Source organism: Pelodiscus sinensis, chromosome 20 (genome assembly GCF_052426305.1).
Source record: "Pelodiscus sinensis isolate ZL-2025 chromosome 20, ASM5242630v1, whole genome shotgun sequence".
NCBI classification, from domain to species: domain Eukaryota; kingdom Metazoa; phylum Chordata; order Testudines; family Trionychidae; genus Pelodiscus; species Pelodiscus sinensis.
This window is the reverse complement of record NC_143071.1, coordinates 20640012-20657253: the sequence shown is the minus strand read 5'-3', so window position 1 is coordinate 20657253 and position 17242 is coordinate 20640012. Positions and strand designations below refer to the sequence as shown.

At 49.4% G+C, this 17242-nt stretch overlaps 1 protein-coding gene across 3 annotated transcripts in view; it reads left to right on the top strand.

The window, feature by feature from the left end:
• RHBDF2 (rhomboid 5 homolog 2) overlaps positions 1 to 17242 on the top strand; it is a 69425-nt gene that overhangs the window by 17322 nt on the left and 34861 nt on the right. The window contains exon 1 of one of the 3 annotated variants that reach the window (XM_075903597.2): positions 9619 to 10851. The exons of the other annotated variants lie outside the window; for them this stretch is intronic. The gene's annotated coding sequence lies outside the window, so the exon portion shown is untranslated. Of the gene's footprint in view, positions 1 to 9618; positions 10852 to 17242 lie in introns of those variants that run through there. 3 annotated transcript variants of the gene reach the window in all.

The following is a 17242-nucleotide window of genomic DNA, read 5'->3' as shown; positions in this document are numbered from 1 at the left end:
GGTGTTTAGGGCAGCCATCACTGTGGGGAATGGGACTAGAGAAGACCCAGCTGGTAGCTCCTACCCTACACCAGGCTCAGCTGCCAGTCCCAAATTGTCTGGGGAAGATAGAACTTCCTTGTCTCCTGCATGGCATCCAGGGCAGGATCAGAACTAGGGATGTTGAATTGTGATTAATTGACTAATCGAGTAGTTGATGGAATATCAATTGATTAGTTGATGGGGAGAGGAGGGGTCTCTCGCTATCTCCGCTGCAGCTCTGCAGTTTAAATGTAGTAGGAGCTAGGTGTGTAGCAGCCCAGCTCCTTCTACATTTAAACTGCAGAGCCGTAGCAGGGTTAGCTCTTGGGGGCAGTGTGAGCAGGGACTAGGCAGTCCCAGCTCACACTGGCCCTGGGAGCTAACCTAACCCCCTGAGGCTCTGCCTTTTAAATGTAGTAAGAGCCAGTGGGCTCTTATCACATTAAAAGGCAGAGCCGCAGCACCACTGCATCTCTGCCTCCCTGCCCCCATCACTACACCATTGAGACGGTGCTGGGGGGAACCAGCTTTTAAGATGGCTCCTCCCAGCACCAGCTCCTACTCTCCTCCTCCGCGCGCCCCCCCCCCCCAGCTTGCTGCCTTTGATATAGCGGGCGGGGTGCAAGTAGTTGACTCATCTACTCTTACATCCTTAGTCAGAACCCTCCCCAGCTTTCTTGCCCAGGTGCAAGAAGTTCTGCAGACTGTTCTTCCCAGACCCTCCTGCTGAGCCTTACCTCCCCATACTCAGAACCCACATCCTGCAGTGAGTCTGTCACACCCAGACCACCTCTGCTGAGCCCCAGCCACCTTCACCTGTGTGTCTCCCCCCTCCCGTAGAGTCCCAATACTGTTGTAGCTAGACATCACCCTACACACTCTCAACCCACCACTCAATTTCTTACACAAAGTCTCTCTACATTTGGATCCTGCCTTGCTGAGCCTGCCTGCACCTGGTGCACCTAGGCTGGAAGGGCAGGGCTCTCTGGTATTTCTGGGGAAGACCCAATCCTTGTGCTGTCAGGGTTGGGTACAGCCTCGGGGGAGCTGCTCAGTTCTCTCTCATCTCTGTGTAGCCAATGGTATGTGTCATGTTGGAGTCTCCACATATGACACACAAAATATGGAGCATTTTAAAATATTGTGCACAGAATTTTTAATGTTTTGGTGCAGGAGGCCCTCAGGGGTAGTGTGGGATTTATTTGCCCAGACGTAAGCAATCTCTTATTCCATTTGTAATGTACAGCCCCAGCATATCACCCTCTGCCGCTAATAGACCTCAGGCTGGTCTGGCCTCTATTCCTACTTTAATAGGAATGAGCAAGACTCTGGAAGAGACTCTGCCTCCCATGGGTGTCTTGTGGTGGCAGCCTTTAATAGGTGAACCCGTGAGCCTGATCTTAACACTAGAGAGCAATAGAGAAGCGTCCTCCCCCTTGTGGCACAGCAATCAGTGAGTGAAGCAGGGTCTCCAGCTTGAGTTGCAAATGCTCCCTTTATGGGGGGGGACAGGGAGCCCTGGGTGGTCTGTGCAGCCCACAAAACCTTTCTGCTTCCCACCTTCAGTGACCTCTTCCCCTCCTGCCACAGGGATGGCTCGCTGTGGGGATGGTGAGAGACCCGGTGCAGAGTGGAGTTTAGCAAGGTCTGTTCTAGACCTTCTCAGACAGCTGAGATGCTGCAGGCGAGGTGACTGTCCAGCAGCAGGTGTCATTGGTTTGTCTGGGCTGGTGTTGGACGCATGCCCGCTCTGAAGGGTGGGGATGCCTCCCAGGCAAAACCTAAAGCCCCATTTTTTTTTTTTTTTAAGCCAGTCGGACACTCCCTTCTCTGACCTAGTTACAGCAGACATGGTTGGAGGCGGCTGTGTGTGAACATCCCTTTCTGCCTCCGCCATGGCTGAACTGAGCACGTGCCTCCCGCTTTGCAAATTGACTGAACAGTTGTGTGTGACTGCAAGCTGCTCCCCATCTTCCGCTCCGCGCCCCCCCCACACGTCTGCAGAGCACGCACTGTCCCAGGCCCACACTACTACCTAAAGACCCTTCAGATGCTGCAATATTGCCGCCACAGGATGCTGCCCTCTCTCTCACCAGTCATAGGAAAGCAGTGCATTTGGGAGTGTCCTGCTAGCAAGGCATGGTCTGAGAATGGGACATACAGCAAAAATCAGTCTCTCCTTGTGACTGCCAGGCTGGTCCTCTGACAGGGTGAGATGCTGCCATGATGACTAACTCTGTTGATCGTGCCAGTGCCAGCACATAAGTGGTTACAGTCTTGGCTTGGAAGCTGCCATGTGGAAGGAGCTAAAGGCTGACGTTCTGGCACTCGTGTGTGTTGGTGTATGAACCGTAGATTTTCTGGTTTGCTGGTATAGATCCACTGTCCTGGTGTCATTCTGCTTAGGGAAGGGAGGTGCATGGATTTTGCTTGGATTCTTCCTTTGCTGCACTGCTGAGTGCTCTCGCGCTGTCTAGGCCACGCACTGAGTTGGTTGCATATCAGTTGACATGTAAGCCTTAAATCTAGTGTGTGAATTGCTTGGGTGATTATTTCAGGGTGCATGGCCCAGCATGGATATAAACCCTTCAGCCTCCCAGCTTCTAGCTGTGTTGTGTTCAGAACAGCTCTGGCTTATTCATGAGCAGATGGTCGGTTTTATCTTGCTGGGATGGAGCCATGTGCACACTCCCCTTTGGCTTTTCACAAATCTGGAGGGGTGAATTCTGGAGAAGACAAGCCAGCTGCAGTTTGCAGGTCACTTTATGTGGTGACTTCTCACCAGACCAGCTCAGGATTCCTCTCTTACTCTTGGCACCCTACTGCCTTTGCTGTGCCATTTCCTGTTCCACAGGCACAGGTGCTTCCCCATTATCTCCCCATTGGGGCCCTGTTCCTCAATAGAACAGAAAATAAACAAAGGCTCTTCACCTCTTCCTAAAAACAGTGATTCTGATTCTTTTCTCTTTTCTACTTGAGGGCCTGCAGGCTGTGTGCAACCAGCCTCCCCTCCGAGATGGTCTGTACGTGGCAAGACTGAGGCAAGGACAATGACTTGCCCAATTCCATGCACTGAGCCAATAGGAAACCTCAGACCTCCTGACCTAACCCTATCAGCTGGACTGCATAAGACTAAGATCTCAAGTTTTGCTGAGCTTTGGCCCCTCTGCTTCCCCCTCCCCAGCACCCTGTCTGCTCAGAAAAGCAATCTCTCTGGGAGTCTGTCTTGGGGGTGGAGGTGGGGAGGCGGAGTCTTCAAGGGGAAAATTGGGAATTTACAAGGTCACCTATCCCCCAAAGCATCCTGTGTCCTGGAGAGCAGAGAGGACTGCAGCTAGAGCCTGGAGGGCAGGAGCAGTGTCACACACAGCAAGTCCTGGCAGACTCTGGTTGTGTAAGTGGGAGGCTGTGCGCTTGGGTATACACTGCAGGACTGGGTGTCTGTGTCCACAGCTCTCCCCTTTCTTCTTCATCCCTGCCCTTTGCTGGCTGCAGACCAGGGCGATAGATATTTGGAGTGTAGCTCAGAGTTTTTCCATTAGTGAATTCCCTTGCATGTACCTTTGTGCAGCTAGTAACATTGCTTCCTGCAGTGCTAAAGCACCCAGCGCTGCAGTTTCTGGGCACTCTAAGTGTTACTGAGGGACTTTCATGGGGTTTGATTGTGCCCATTTCCTCTCCTGTTCCATGTACGAGTCCTAGTTTTGCACTCATTCCCTGCTGGCTGGATACCAAGAAATGGGACAAACCTGCCCCTTGGGTGGTATTGAGCGTGGGAGTTCCCCAGCACTTCAGGAATGCTTGCTGAAGGCTTGGCATTGCTGCCTGATAGGGCCGCCAGACTCCCATAGAGCTATTTTTGTGCCAGGCAACCCAATGCTTTTTCCACAGAATCAAGCAAGCAGAGAATAGCCCTTTGGCAACACAGCTCTCTGAGTTGTTAGGAAACCACTCAGTGAGTTGTTAGCCACACCCTTTCCAGGAAAACTTCCCCATAGGTCTCTGGCAACGCTGTCAAGCCCCAGCCTGCAGCAGGCTCTTATCTTAGCTCTTGTTTTGGTTTCTGCACTTTCCTCCCACCTTGCTCTAGTATTTTTTTTAACAGAAGCTGCTTAGCAGATAACCCTTCTCCACTGAGGAAGGTGCCTGTGCTACTGAGTCCTGTGTGGGAGTCAACGAAACTAACAGTTCAAAGTTTGCTCCTCTGCCCCCCTCCTCAAGAAAACAAAACCGAAGACACCTGCACATCCCACACCTCTGCCACTTGAATAATGATCTCACTGCCTTTTCCTGCGAATAGAGGCCATGCAGCGAGGACTGCTGCAGAACCTCCCTGCACAACAGGAATCTGCCGACATCTGTCCGTCCACGCTCCATTCCAAAAGGCTGAGGTACTGGAGAGCAGGCCTGGGATTGCATTAGGAACTCTTCCTTCCAACTCTCATTGGAGTGAGGCAGGAAACAACTTCCCTGTCCTGGGAAAACTTTCCAGAGTTGAAAAAATGGTTCTGTCCTGAATTGGGACAAAATATCAGTGTTAGAACCCAGCATCCAAAACGAATTTGGTTGGGACAATCCTTGTTGGTTTTTTTTTTTTTTTTTTTTTTTTTTTTTTACTGTAATTAGCTTAAATTTGGTACAAAAAGTCATTTTGAACTAAAACATTCCACTTTAGGAAGTGCTGACATGGGACTCTTGGACAATTTTGAAACATTTTTTGACACTGTCAAATTTGACTGTCCCATGAGTGATTTTTGGTTGCTGACGAATTGGCAAAAAAAGACTGTTCACTAAAGCAGACTTTCGGCAAACTTTCCGAGCTGTGCAGTGCTCTGTGGCAATTCAAGGGAGATGCTTGCGTGCAGTATGCCCTGAGCACAGCAACACAGAAGGGAAATAAAAAGGCCATTTTTCTGCCTGTGAGCAGTCAGGCTCAGAGCCTTTGTACCTGTGAATGTCCCCATCCCTAGAAAGAAGCTGGATGGCAGCACTTCCTAAGTCACCCTGTGGCAGCTGTCCCATTTCTGCTGGCAGGCCAGCTCCGCCGAAATAGAAAAATGAGAAAAGCCAGCCAATGCGCGCCAGAGCCCAGGGTACATTAGTGCTAATGTACAAGTGGAGAGGCAGGTGGCTGACAAGGCAGAATGGCTTCTGCAGGCCAGACCCTGGTCCCCTTGGGAATCAAAGGCCGTTTGAAAGCAGCCTGCAATTAACTCTGACTTTTCACTATACCCAAGGCAAAGCAATAGCATGGCACTTACGCAGTGCCACCCTAACTAACCTGCTCCACTATACCACCCTCCTGAGGGGGAGGTAGGCAGGGATCGCTCCTATTGGAACAGACCATTATTTGCCCTGGACGCACAAGGGAAGTGGTAGAATTGGCCTTATGCTCAGCTCTTTTGATTGTGACCTCCTCTCCTGAATTAAAAAGGTGATAGAGCCTCTTGCTTTAGGGCTTAAAACAATCTCTAGCTTTTGGGGTTTGCAATGAGACCTTGGTGAGGGAAATGTCCCCCTCTTTGCTTCCTGTGAGGTGGATCCTTTGAGACCTGGTGCTGGCCACTGTCAGGCAGGATACAGGACTAGATGGTGCCTTGGGTCTGATTCAGCCTGGCAGTTCTTGTGATCCTGACCCCAGCAGGATCTGTTTCAGTGCAGATGCTCTTGGCTTTCTAAGCCAATGTAACTTTGAAGAGGCCACTAAGAGCTCAAGGATAGCCTGCTGGGGAAGCATTTCCTCCTCTTGCATTGGACAATCACTGGGCTGCCCCAACAGAACCTCTGATGGAGCAAGACTTTGCCTCTTCCCCCCCCCCCCACCTTTTCCTTTTGCTGCAATATGTGCCCTATCAGCCTTGAGGATATGCACAGCTTGCAGGATACCCCAGTTCTTTTACTTCGGCGCCAGCCTTGGAGCATAATGGCTTGGGAAGACTGCTCAGAACTGTGATAGAAATAGTATTTTAAAAGGATCCTTTTATTCCTAGCCAAAGGGCAACATATTCTTAGGGCTGGAGTGAGGATCTTGCTTGTCCTTTTTGCTTTATGCCTGAGAGAGCGTGAGGCTAGTGCATGTGGCTGGCCCTCCATATAGGTATTTGGTTTTCCATTGCTTCCTTGGCCAGGATGCAAACCCAAGAGCATGGAAACTGAGCTTTGGAAACTGTCTGGAACTGTTAGCTTTTGAAAGCGGGCAAAAGAAGCTGGCTCCTTTCTTAATCGATATTCCAGCTGGGAGGAGCTATTCTGCTAAGGGCTTAGCTCGGCACATGGGGCCAGTGCAAGGCTTGGCTGCAGTTGTGGTGAAGCTGATCTCGCTGTACCTGCCTAATGTGTGATGTGCCCAGCGGGAGACTCTCATGAAGGTTCCTCCAGAGTTGTCAGGTTTCCATGAACATGTAGCTGTCGGCTGCGGGGGATCTCTCTAAATGCTGCTGCCCAGCCCAAAGCTCTCCGCCGGTGTCGTCTCCCTGGAGCACGGCAGCCTTTCCTGGAGCAGCGAACTGCTCTCCCTTGCACGCTGGGTACGTTACCCTCTGTGCCCAGAAGTTTCTGGTCATAGATTTGTTCAGTTTGTCTTTATTCTAGCTTGAATCAGATCCCCATGTGTACTCCCTCTACCACAAGATGGGTCAGAGCCAGGTTATGTGGATTGGCCTTAGTTTTGCAGGGCCCTGAGCTGTTTTGGGCCAGGGGGTTGGTTAGTCTATTCAGTTTCTTCCTTCCCTAGAGTAGGGATGTAAAGGGTTAACCAGTTACCTGGTAAGTGTTCCCTTATTAGCATGTTTACTGGGGTAGCCATTTAACCAACGCCTGGCTCGGCTGCACTGGAGCAGGCCTTCTCCCTCCCTGGGCCTGCTAGTGGGTTAAACGTAGAGTAACTGGTTAACTTTTTTAACTGGAATCTGTCTTCTAGAGTTCTAGCAGTCACTTGTCTCCATGCTTTGAATGGCCCCAGGGAAAAGGCTAAACCAGGCCACCAAAGAGCACACCTCTATCTGAGCTAGAATTGGTACTGGCATACTCTGGGCAGCCAGGCTGGATTGCAGTGGAATGCAAGTTGGCACTCAGGTGGCAAGGTCTGTGTACACAGTGTAATATCTCCTGCCACTACAAAATAAAGTAAAACTGAATAATCTGCCATTAAAACAGGAAGCCTTGGAGACCATGATGCACCCCTCACTCTTGATTTGGTCTCTTAAGACTTCCTGTATTAGTGGAAACTTGTGCATTGTTCTCTCTCCCAAATTTCTCCCAGTGCTTATTCTTCCTCGTTAATGTGAGTTCTGCCATCCCATCAGGATCCAGTTCAGATGCTCTTTGGTTTTTTTGTTTTTGTTTTTTACCCATCCCTTATCTCATGCCCAGTTCTGTAATGTTCTTGCTCTGGACGGGCATCACAGTTTCCCACTGTGCAGATTCCTTTGGTCAAGTGATTGGTGTTTGCAAATTTATTTTTTGTAGCTCATTTACCAGTCTGTTGGGAGGGGGCAGGGTGAGGTTAGTATCTAGCCTTCCTACTCTGTATGCAAAGCAAGGCTAGCCAAAATGTGGGGGCAGAGAGTGTCAATATGGGAGGGGGAACTGCATTCTTAGAGCACAGTCTAATTTGCACAGCTACTAATTGTTCCCTCCTCCTCGTGACCCATGAATGAAATGCATTCTGTTCAGGCACTAGGGTATTTCAGATCGGCAGGCATAGTGTCAGCAATGTGTAATCCAGATGCCCAATTCAGTTCTTGGAATTATACCCAAGCAATTCAAGACACTGAAATACAGGCTGGCTGCGAGTTACATTGGAGTTACCTTGACATATCTGCCTTATATCTTCTGCCCTTCCTATATGTGGTTTCTTCTTACCATTTCATTGTGCAGAAGGGAGTCTGCTGATACAGGGATCTAAAGAGCATGGCTTCACCCTAGCACCATGCAGTAGGCTCTGTGAAGGCTTCTCCCTTGCTCTCTACTAGGGATGATACCACATAGTCATTTAAACAATTAACTGATAAGCCTGGTCTTATTGGTTAATCTTAATGACTTACACATACTCCCCACACTTGCTGCCTCTGACACAGAGGCAGCAAGGTGGCAGGGGAGGGAAGGTGGAAACCAGTATGTGTGGGGAACTAGCTTTCAAGCCAGCTCCTCGCACATATCGGCTGCTGTAAAGCTGCCTTCGTCTCTCCCCCTCCCTCCCCCACACTGCTGCTGAGGCAGCAGCATGAGGGGGAGGGTCATGCTTTTAAGCCAGCTTTCCACATGTGCCAGCTCCCCAGGGCTGCCTGCCTCCCACAGAGGCAGGGGGGGAAAGAGGCGGGAGCCGGTGCTCAGCTTGAGCACCGACTGGAATGCAGTGATACAGGGGCAGCAGCACAAGGTGGCAGGGGACTCCCCAGGAGTAGGGCTGGGGATGCAGTGGCTGCCAACCCTGCCTCCACGAACCATCGAGTAATCATGTAACCCCATTCCTACTGTTTCTAGTTTCATTCATATTGCTTCTCTATGCCAGGCCTGGACCTCTGATTATTTGAGTTAGTTATGTGGTGGGAACTTTGTGCCTTACGCCATGCGCCTATGAAGGACTTCGGAAAAACACCCCAGGGCAGGTTCAATGTACAACTTTCACCAGCAAAGGATTTGCTCCCACATGTGTTCTCTTCATCCTTAGCAAGATTTGCACCTGTGTGCATGTGTGGCTACTGCACTACCCCCCTCCACCTCTCCATTAAGCCACATGTTACTGTAGTCTCTGGAAATAGTTCTAGAGGGGCTAGTAGCTAGTGGGATGAGCAACCTAGGCTAGTGAGCGGGCTGCATGAGTGGCCCCCCTCCTTCCCAGTGGGATGCAAGAATGTTAGACCCAAGACTGTCTCTTGGGATAGGATAGCTTTGCTAACTGCGCTTGTGTGCTTAGAACTTGCAGGGTGTGCCAGCTGAGCTGTTGCAACGCTTTGGTGTGCATGGCTCACAGTCAATGTCGGGTGTGATCACCATGCTCTGCTCCATGTGCCCTTTCTTTGTGTGGGTCACTTTGTAATACTGGTAGGAAAAAACCTATGCAGATGGAAACCAGCGGAATCTGGCAAGCCTGTGTAGAGGCAACAGTAAATAAAATGTCTCAGGCCACACGCATGCAGCCCATCAGCCGCAGGTTGCTGCTGGGTTCTCTCAGCCAGCAAACAGCTGCCTGCCCCTCTAGGAGGAGTTGCGTTATTCTGTGACTCGCAGTATGTTTACAATGCAAAAGTGGGACTTCCACAGCACCAGGCTTCCACTCGAAGGCACCACCTCCTGTTCCCCCAGATTCATATGGGAGCATTGCTGGCTGTTCCCCCTTTGCCAGGGAGTGGGGGGGGGGGGGAGAAGGGTGCAGTTTTCCTGCATTCCTCACTCTGGCTGGGAAGCACAGGGGGCAGGCAAATCGAGACAAGCACTTCTCCCCCGGCTATGGCCATGGAGAGGCATTTACTCGCCTGGCCCCAAGCCGCTGCAGGGAGGCAGCTGGAGCTGTCCTCTCCCCAGGGCAGCATGCATACTGAACCCCTCATCCCCAGCCCCACCCCAGAGGAATAATTCAAATGAAGTATGGACATTTTCATTTTATTTTTTGAAAAACAAAGATTTGGGGTAAGGACCTGAGCAACACCGGGTAAATCTTCTAGTAAGAACATCATATGATTCCTGTCTCCAGGAAGCTCTGTCGTGCGGCGTTGTTAATGTTCACCTTGCACAGAGAGATACTTCCATTGCACATTTCAACAAGGAGGATCTTGAGGAGGATTTTTTTTAAACAGTTACAACTTTTTTCACTCGCAAAAATCCAGTCCATCAGTTTGTCCCATTCCTTGACTTCTTGTTCTGTTCCTTCCTTATCTTTAAGGTACCAGCATTCCAAGTACTGCTCTGAGAAGGTATCTTCCACTGAAACACGACTGGCCATGACTTTTTTTAACAAGATTCCTATGTGCTGCGTTGTACTACTGCAGGGTACTGTGGGATGTAACTTAGCATGAGTGAACAGAACTCTGGGGAAAACCTAGGGAAGTTTGGCCCTTGTAACTGCCAGGCATCCATATAATGGGGTATTTACTTATAATATGTGGTGGCTAACAGCCATCAAGAGACTGTTGCCGTATCCAATAAGACTGAAGAGGGGTGTGCACAGGAAATGATCATATCCTGGCACCCCATAATCCCGGGTGCAGCTAAGAGAAATCTGAAATGGACGAAGTATACCAACACTTGTGAAGGAATCTTTTGTTTGGGTGACTCCACGTCCCATGCGCCCTGGCTGCCTCTCCACTCTGTCTTTGTTCCCCTAATACTGTGTTCATCCGGCTAGATCTTGTGAAAGAGGCAAATGTGGCTTGTGATAAAAGGGGGCTGAGATGAGTCCTGGGTCTTTGCAATTAGCAAGAACATCTTGTGCAATAGTGGCAAACAGCTGAGTTGCCCAGCCAGTGCACTCATTTCCTGTCTTGTTCTTCCCACCCACCAGCTGAACTACAACTGCTACATGTCACTGACAGGATTAAAAGGCCTCCTGCCACTTTATCAGTAGCATCCAGTTGGATTCTGCAGAAACAAAACATCCATATTTCCATTCTGCAGCCCTGCTTCCTCCTTGGGCTTATCATGTCTGTGCATGGAAACTGGGACTCAACTAAAAATTGAGAATGTGATGGCCTAATACTTCATGAGTGGTCATGAAAAGGGGGAAACAGTAGAGCTGAGCTAATAACTCATCTGACAAATACAGCTAGCTGCTTCTCATTGAGTAAGGATTGGCAAATCAGCCTCCCTTTCATTATTCAGCGAAGCTTTTTGGTAAGTTTGTGTGTTAGCATTTTGGTTTCGTTCTTGATTGTCCCTAACCATAAGGAAAGCTATTCTGCTTAGTTGTGCTGTCTGACAAGAATTGTATGTTGGGTTTATTTGATCAGACCAAAACTCAGCAGCTAGGTCACTATGAATTACAGCTGAGTGACAGAATTTTTGGGACTAGCAAATTTGCCGAAGAAAATGTTTTTTGGGGGGCACCAAATCTTTGTGACTGGGGGTTGAATTTGATGAATAGTTTCAGCTTAGCAGGGGTGAAGGGAAAAATCAAATGTCAAAACAAAATGTTTCAACCTTTTTCTGAAAAATGAACTGTTTTGACATTGTTCCAGTTGGGTGCTTTTAGTTTTAAAAAATCTTTAAACGTTAGAAACATTTTACGATGTGCATGTGCGTTTTATGGTCTTTTGGTTCAGCTACCAAACTGAAAATTGAATTATCTGCTCAGCTCTTCACCAGATTTTTCAATTCATAGATTACCTGTGTACATTGCTCTGCAGCATTTTAGTCCACAAACATTGCCATTAAAACTGAATTGCACCAATACCCATATAAAGTGAACGGAGGGATGTGCTTGAGCCCAGACCAGGCCATTTCATTTAAAGACCTAACTAACTTTGAGTGGAAGATGTCTGACAGCATTCCCCCTGGCCCTGGCAGATCTCACAGCGACAAGCATGAAGGAGATGCACTGGATTAATTTGGGGGCTGGACTTGATGACCTCCTGAGTACTCTTCCAGTCCTATGATTAATTCCAACAGAGTTCCAGTCCCTGGATGTAGTTCTGCCCCTCGGAGGTCAATGACTCCCATAACAGCAGATACTGAATCGTTCTCTCCAAGCTAAAATTGCAGCATGGAAAGGCAGTCAGAATAGAACACTGCTTATTTCTGGAGATGAGAGAAGCTGAGTTTGGATAAGGGCCCTTTTCATGCTTTGCAGTGGAATTGGGCAGCTTGGATTGGGACACTGAGTAAAACTTTCTTCAAAGTATCTAAGGCAGTGGTGGGCATCCTATGGCCCGCAGGCTACATGGGACCCATGAGACCTTTTGTTTACTGTTGCTCACATGCAGGCTTGACAGATTCCGCTGGTTTCTGTCCATGTACTTTTCTTTCAGCCGGTGTAAGTGACACACATGTGAAGTGAGGTGCGTGCTGACTGCATATAACCTTGACCAAGCCGTGTACTCCCTTTGTATCCAATCAAAGTGCTGCTACAATTCAGTTGGCAAACCCCACAAATTCTTCATACGCAAATGTGGCTAGCAAAACTACCCTAATCTGGGAGACAGTCTTGTGGCCCACTGAGATGGAGGGCCACTTATATGGACCACTCACTAGCCTAGGCTGCTCATCACTATCCTAAGGGCCAGCTTTGTAAAGGTATTTAGGTGCTGAATAGGACTTTCAAAAGTCCAAAGTGCCTATAACTCACTGATGTCAATGGATGTTGCTGTCTATATGCCCTGGGCACCTAACAATCTTACTCTAAATCTCATTTTCAAAAGTGATTTTAGAAGCCCAAAATCGCTCGAGTATTTTTGGAAACTTGACTGATGGTTTTTTACTTTCAAATCTTATGGTGTTGCCAGGATTGGGCTGTTTTGTGGAATTTTTATCATGAGTGGAGGTTGTGCCATGGAAGCCTGCTGCACTGGGAATATCTGACAGTCTTCGCTGTCCTCGTCATTCAATACGATCCAGCAGAGGTTTAATGAACACACAGATTTCTAATAGTGGTAGAGATGTAGCCGTGTTAGTCTGGGGTAGCTGAAGCAAAATGCAGGACAATGTAGCACTTTAAAGACTAACAAGATGGTTTATTAGATGATGAGCTTTCGTGGGCCAGACCCACTTCCTCAGATCAAATAATGGAAGAAAACAGTCACAACCATATATACCAAAGGATACAATTTAAAAAAATGAACACACATGAAAAGGACAAATCACATTACAGAACAGAAGGGGGATGTGGGGGAGGGGGGGGGGGGGAAGGAAGGTGAATGCCAGTGAGTTAATGATATTAGAGGTGGGGAAGGGGAAATGTCTGTGAGTTAATAGTATTAGAGGTGATAATTGGGGAAGCTATCTTTGTAATGTGTAAGATAGTTGGGGTCTTAAGTCCGGTGCGGAGGGTGTCGAATTTCTAAGTGTTAGTGACTCACATGGCTAACTTCCTGGTGATGGGGTGAAGTGCTGAGTCTGTGTACAAAGCACTGCACTTTGGGGGGATCTGGGTTAGAGCAGAAGTGAAATTAGCCTGATGGTTTTAACCTAATTCCTGGAGGTTTTAACCTGATTCTTGTTGGCGGGTTTAGCTCCATCACAGAAACACTGCTCATATGAGCCTGCTCATGTGACACGTTCTCCATTGGACTGCAAAAGCAGCATGTTTCAACTCCTATCAACTTCAAGATGGAATTGAATTGCACCATGAAACTTAGCTTTGGCCAATCATTTTCCATAGTCATTCCTTGAACAATGTGTGGTATAGGCATTTGGGGCTTTTTAGTACTTCACCCAGAGTCCTTTAGGCTTTAATGTGCACAACTTAAACAATGTAAATGTAACGGTACCTTGCCCCCAATACTTGGGACTAAAGTCTAGTTCTAAAATCAGGGAGGGAAGGAAGGAAGGATAGAGGCTCTTGACTTTTCTAGCCACTCCTAAAACCTTGCTTCTGCAGCATAGCTGTAAATAAATAAATTAAAAATTGTGTTGTGCCAAAAACCAAGCAGAACCAGCAGAACCATTAAAACAAATGTTGCTCCCAGATCACTCATTGTATTAAGGTTTTTTAGGTCCCTACATGAGTAACTCTGCAGTCTTGTCCCAGTCACCTGTGTCCATCTGCCTCATTCCTGCTTAAGTTGTAGCACTGCTCATTTTCCCAGTCCCTCTTGGTTAGACCCACAGACAGAATAAGATTGAGCTTGTGTCCTTTTTTGTGGGTGCTTTTATGATGGACAAAGCTCCCAGAGGTGGTTCTGCTTTTTGCCCTGTTTCACTAGCAATTCAGAGCTTGTGTTTTTTGCAGTCTAGCATGTTTGTGGACACACTAATGTTTGAGTGTAGTGCATGTTATAGGCTTTTATGAGCTGTTTAGAGGCGGTGGCATTTAATTATGGACACTCAACCACACTAAGGGGGTATACTTGGAAAGGATTAGTAGATTTGGTAATAACGAATTCCTAGAGTCCAGCAGGTCAATAGGCTGCTTTCTAAGCATGACTTGTCATTACCTAGAATATCTTCCGACCATCTGTGCTTAATCTGTACAGACATGGCACACATGAATGTAATGTGCCCACGTGCAGCCCTCTATTAAAGATGAAGCTTAAACTGTTTGCCTCTGCTGGAGAAAACCTTTGGTCCCAGTGTTCTGCCTTCAGACTGCAGAGACTCCTGCCCTGTGGATTTGTAGGTTGCTAAAATTTTACCTCTTGGCAATACAGGTCTCCATCTCAGGCTGACAGCATCCAAATGTTCCTAGTAGTGATGTGGATGGCCAGCCAGGGACTGTTCTCCTCCTTCTCCTCTGACTTGGGCTGAAAGCCATTTAGCCCTGCCTGACCCAGTAGCCTAGCTCTGTTCCATCCTTGGTGTTAGGGTAGACAGGGCCTTGGTATTAGGGATGTGAATGTTTAACTGGTGAGGGTTAGAGCAGCTCCCTGTCTGCCACGGGCAGGGGTTACTCCAGCCCGGCCAGTGCTGGCTGTGTCCATGGTGGGCCTGGGTGCCCTGCAGACGGGCTGCTCCAACGTGGCCAGTGCAGCCCCCCCCACCTCCCTTTAATCGGTTAACCAGCTAAACAACGTGTAACCGGTTAACCAATTAAATGGGACTTTATAGCCCTACTTGGTGTAGGTAATTACGCTGTACAGGAGTGACAGTAATACCCTTTTCCTCCAGACAGTTATGCTTGCCTTGGTGTCTGTGATCTACGATGGATTTGTTGGAATAACACCAGCCATTCAATTTCATCCTGTTGCCCCAGCTCTGAGCCCCATAACGTTGTTGCCTTGATTTAAAACTCCCGGCTGGAACATATTCTCAATCTGTCCTGGGAGACTGGGGTGGACTAGGATGGGAGCATGTCTGGACTTATTCCCCACTCCTTCCCGCTGCTTCCCTGCCTTCTCCCAACCATCGCACCCCCCCTCCTCAGAAGGACCTGGCCTCAAGGATTATGGGGGCCTGGTGTGGGATGGCAGCAGTGGTTGGGACCCCCTGCACGCCATGCGGCGATGGGAACACCAGGGAAGTGGAGCGCACTCCTCTCACTGGTGCTATATACGGGTATCAAATCACACTCCTACTCCACTGTCTTATGTATCCAGGATGGTGTTGGCCCTTTGGCACAGGGGACTCATGTTGGGCTGTTTGTCTCCTGAGACTCCATCAATCCTTTTCAGTCACTGTGTGCCTGGGAGGCTATCCCCTGCCCTGTCAGGCCTTATCCCTCAATCCCCGTCGCTCAGTAGGACAGCCCCATCTTCCTTGTACACTGCTCTGCCAGTCACTGTCCCTGCTGCACATCTGCAAGGAGCTTTGTGTTGGGGCAGCACTGAGAGCTGGGATGTGCTTGAACCCACAGTCAAATCCTGCTGCTACTTGCTTTAGTGGACAGTCCTCAACTGTACCCATCCGAGCTTGCTGGCTTCTAGTCATCGCTCTGCCTGTTTGCACCCAGTGCCTGGGGGTACGTCTAGACTACATGCCTCTGGTGACAGAGGCATGTAGATTAGGGTACAGGACATAGTAAAATGAAGCGGCGATTTAAATAATCGCCGCTTCATTTAAATTTACATGGCTGCCGCGCTGAGCCGACAAACAGCTGATCAGCTGTTTGTCGGCTCAGCGCGATAGTCTGGACGCTCCCCTGCCGACATCAAAGGTATTTGTCGACCTCCCAGGTATGCCTCATCCTGCAAGGTGCATCCTGGGATGAGGCATACCTGGGAGGTCGACAAATACCTTTGATGTTGGCAGGGGAGCGTCCAGACTATCACACTGAGCCGACAAACAGCTGATCAGCTGTTTGTCGGCTCAGCGCGGCAGCCATGTAAATTTAAATGAAGCGGCGATTATTTAAATCGCCGCTTCATTTTACTATGTCCGATACCCTAACCTACATGCCTCTGTCGCCAGAGGCATGTAGTCTAGACATACCCTGGGAGTCGGAGCGGTGGGGCATCATTGCATGGGGAGAGCCAAAATTGTGTCTACTGCATACTTCCTGCCCAGCACAGCAGCTCATGGGCAGAGTTGGGGCAGACCTAGGTGTTTTCAGACCCGTTCCTCAAAAGTAACCCCCTCCCTCACCACACACACATACTTGACTTGGGGCCCCAGGAGTTTGTGCCCAGGCGGCTGCCTTGATCGCCTGCCCCTAAGCTGGCCCAGGTCAGAATAGGGAAGATGCCAGTGGCACTCTGCGGAAGCACTAGCAAGGGGTGCTTAGCAGTTGGAGCATATCGCTGGGGTAGGACTAGAGCCCGCTCAGCCATCCCTGGGCTCTGTTCAACGCTGAACAAAGAGCATTTCCCTCGCTGATGAGACTTTGTACCGATCCTCCTTTCACTGCTGCTCTCACCCTTCGACAGCTGTACGGCATCAAGCCGGCAGCTCCACGGGGTGGTTGAACATGGCCCCCCTCTCATGCCTAAACCCAGACTTCCTGGAGCTGGCTAGACACTGTGACCTCCCATATTAGTTGCTCTCCCACCCTGCTTCCCTCCCGCCCACTGAGCCTTGCTCAGCACTTCTGCTGTGGGCTCAGAGAATGCTAATCACACCTCGCACTGGTTTTCCCCCCTAGCTCACTTGGGTTTCCCTTCCAGCCTTTCTCTTCTGCTGCCTACTCTCTGCAGAGCTAGCACAGCCACGTGGGTGCAGGGCAGGCTGGCTGCTGGCACGTGGGTGTGACGCTTCTGCTGTTGCAGGGCTTTTAGTGCATTCCTATAAGAGCAAATGTAAATCACTGTCTTGACATGCCGCGAGCGGTGCCTTCGCTTGCAGTTAGAGAGCCATGCTGGATTCAAGGCTGTCCTACTCCCCTGGCTTCGGGGACGAGGAGAGGGGCTGTACCAGCCCATGGACATACATAAAGCGCAATGGGCAGATTCTGAGAATGGGTGTGTTACAGCTGGGGCGACTGGCTGCTTTGGGAGAACTGCTACAGAGCCCTTTGCCCTGCGCTTGCCAGTTCAAATCCAGCTGTACCAGTGCCTGAAATGGACGGGTCTGGATGGCTCCCTGGAGTAGCCAAGATACGTTGGGCTGGTCTTGGGCTAGATCTCGCAGGCAGGAATAGGCATCCGATTGCCAGTGAACTGGCAGCTGCTGTGGAGGAGGGAATGGGAATGGAGACAGA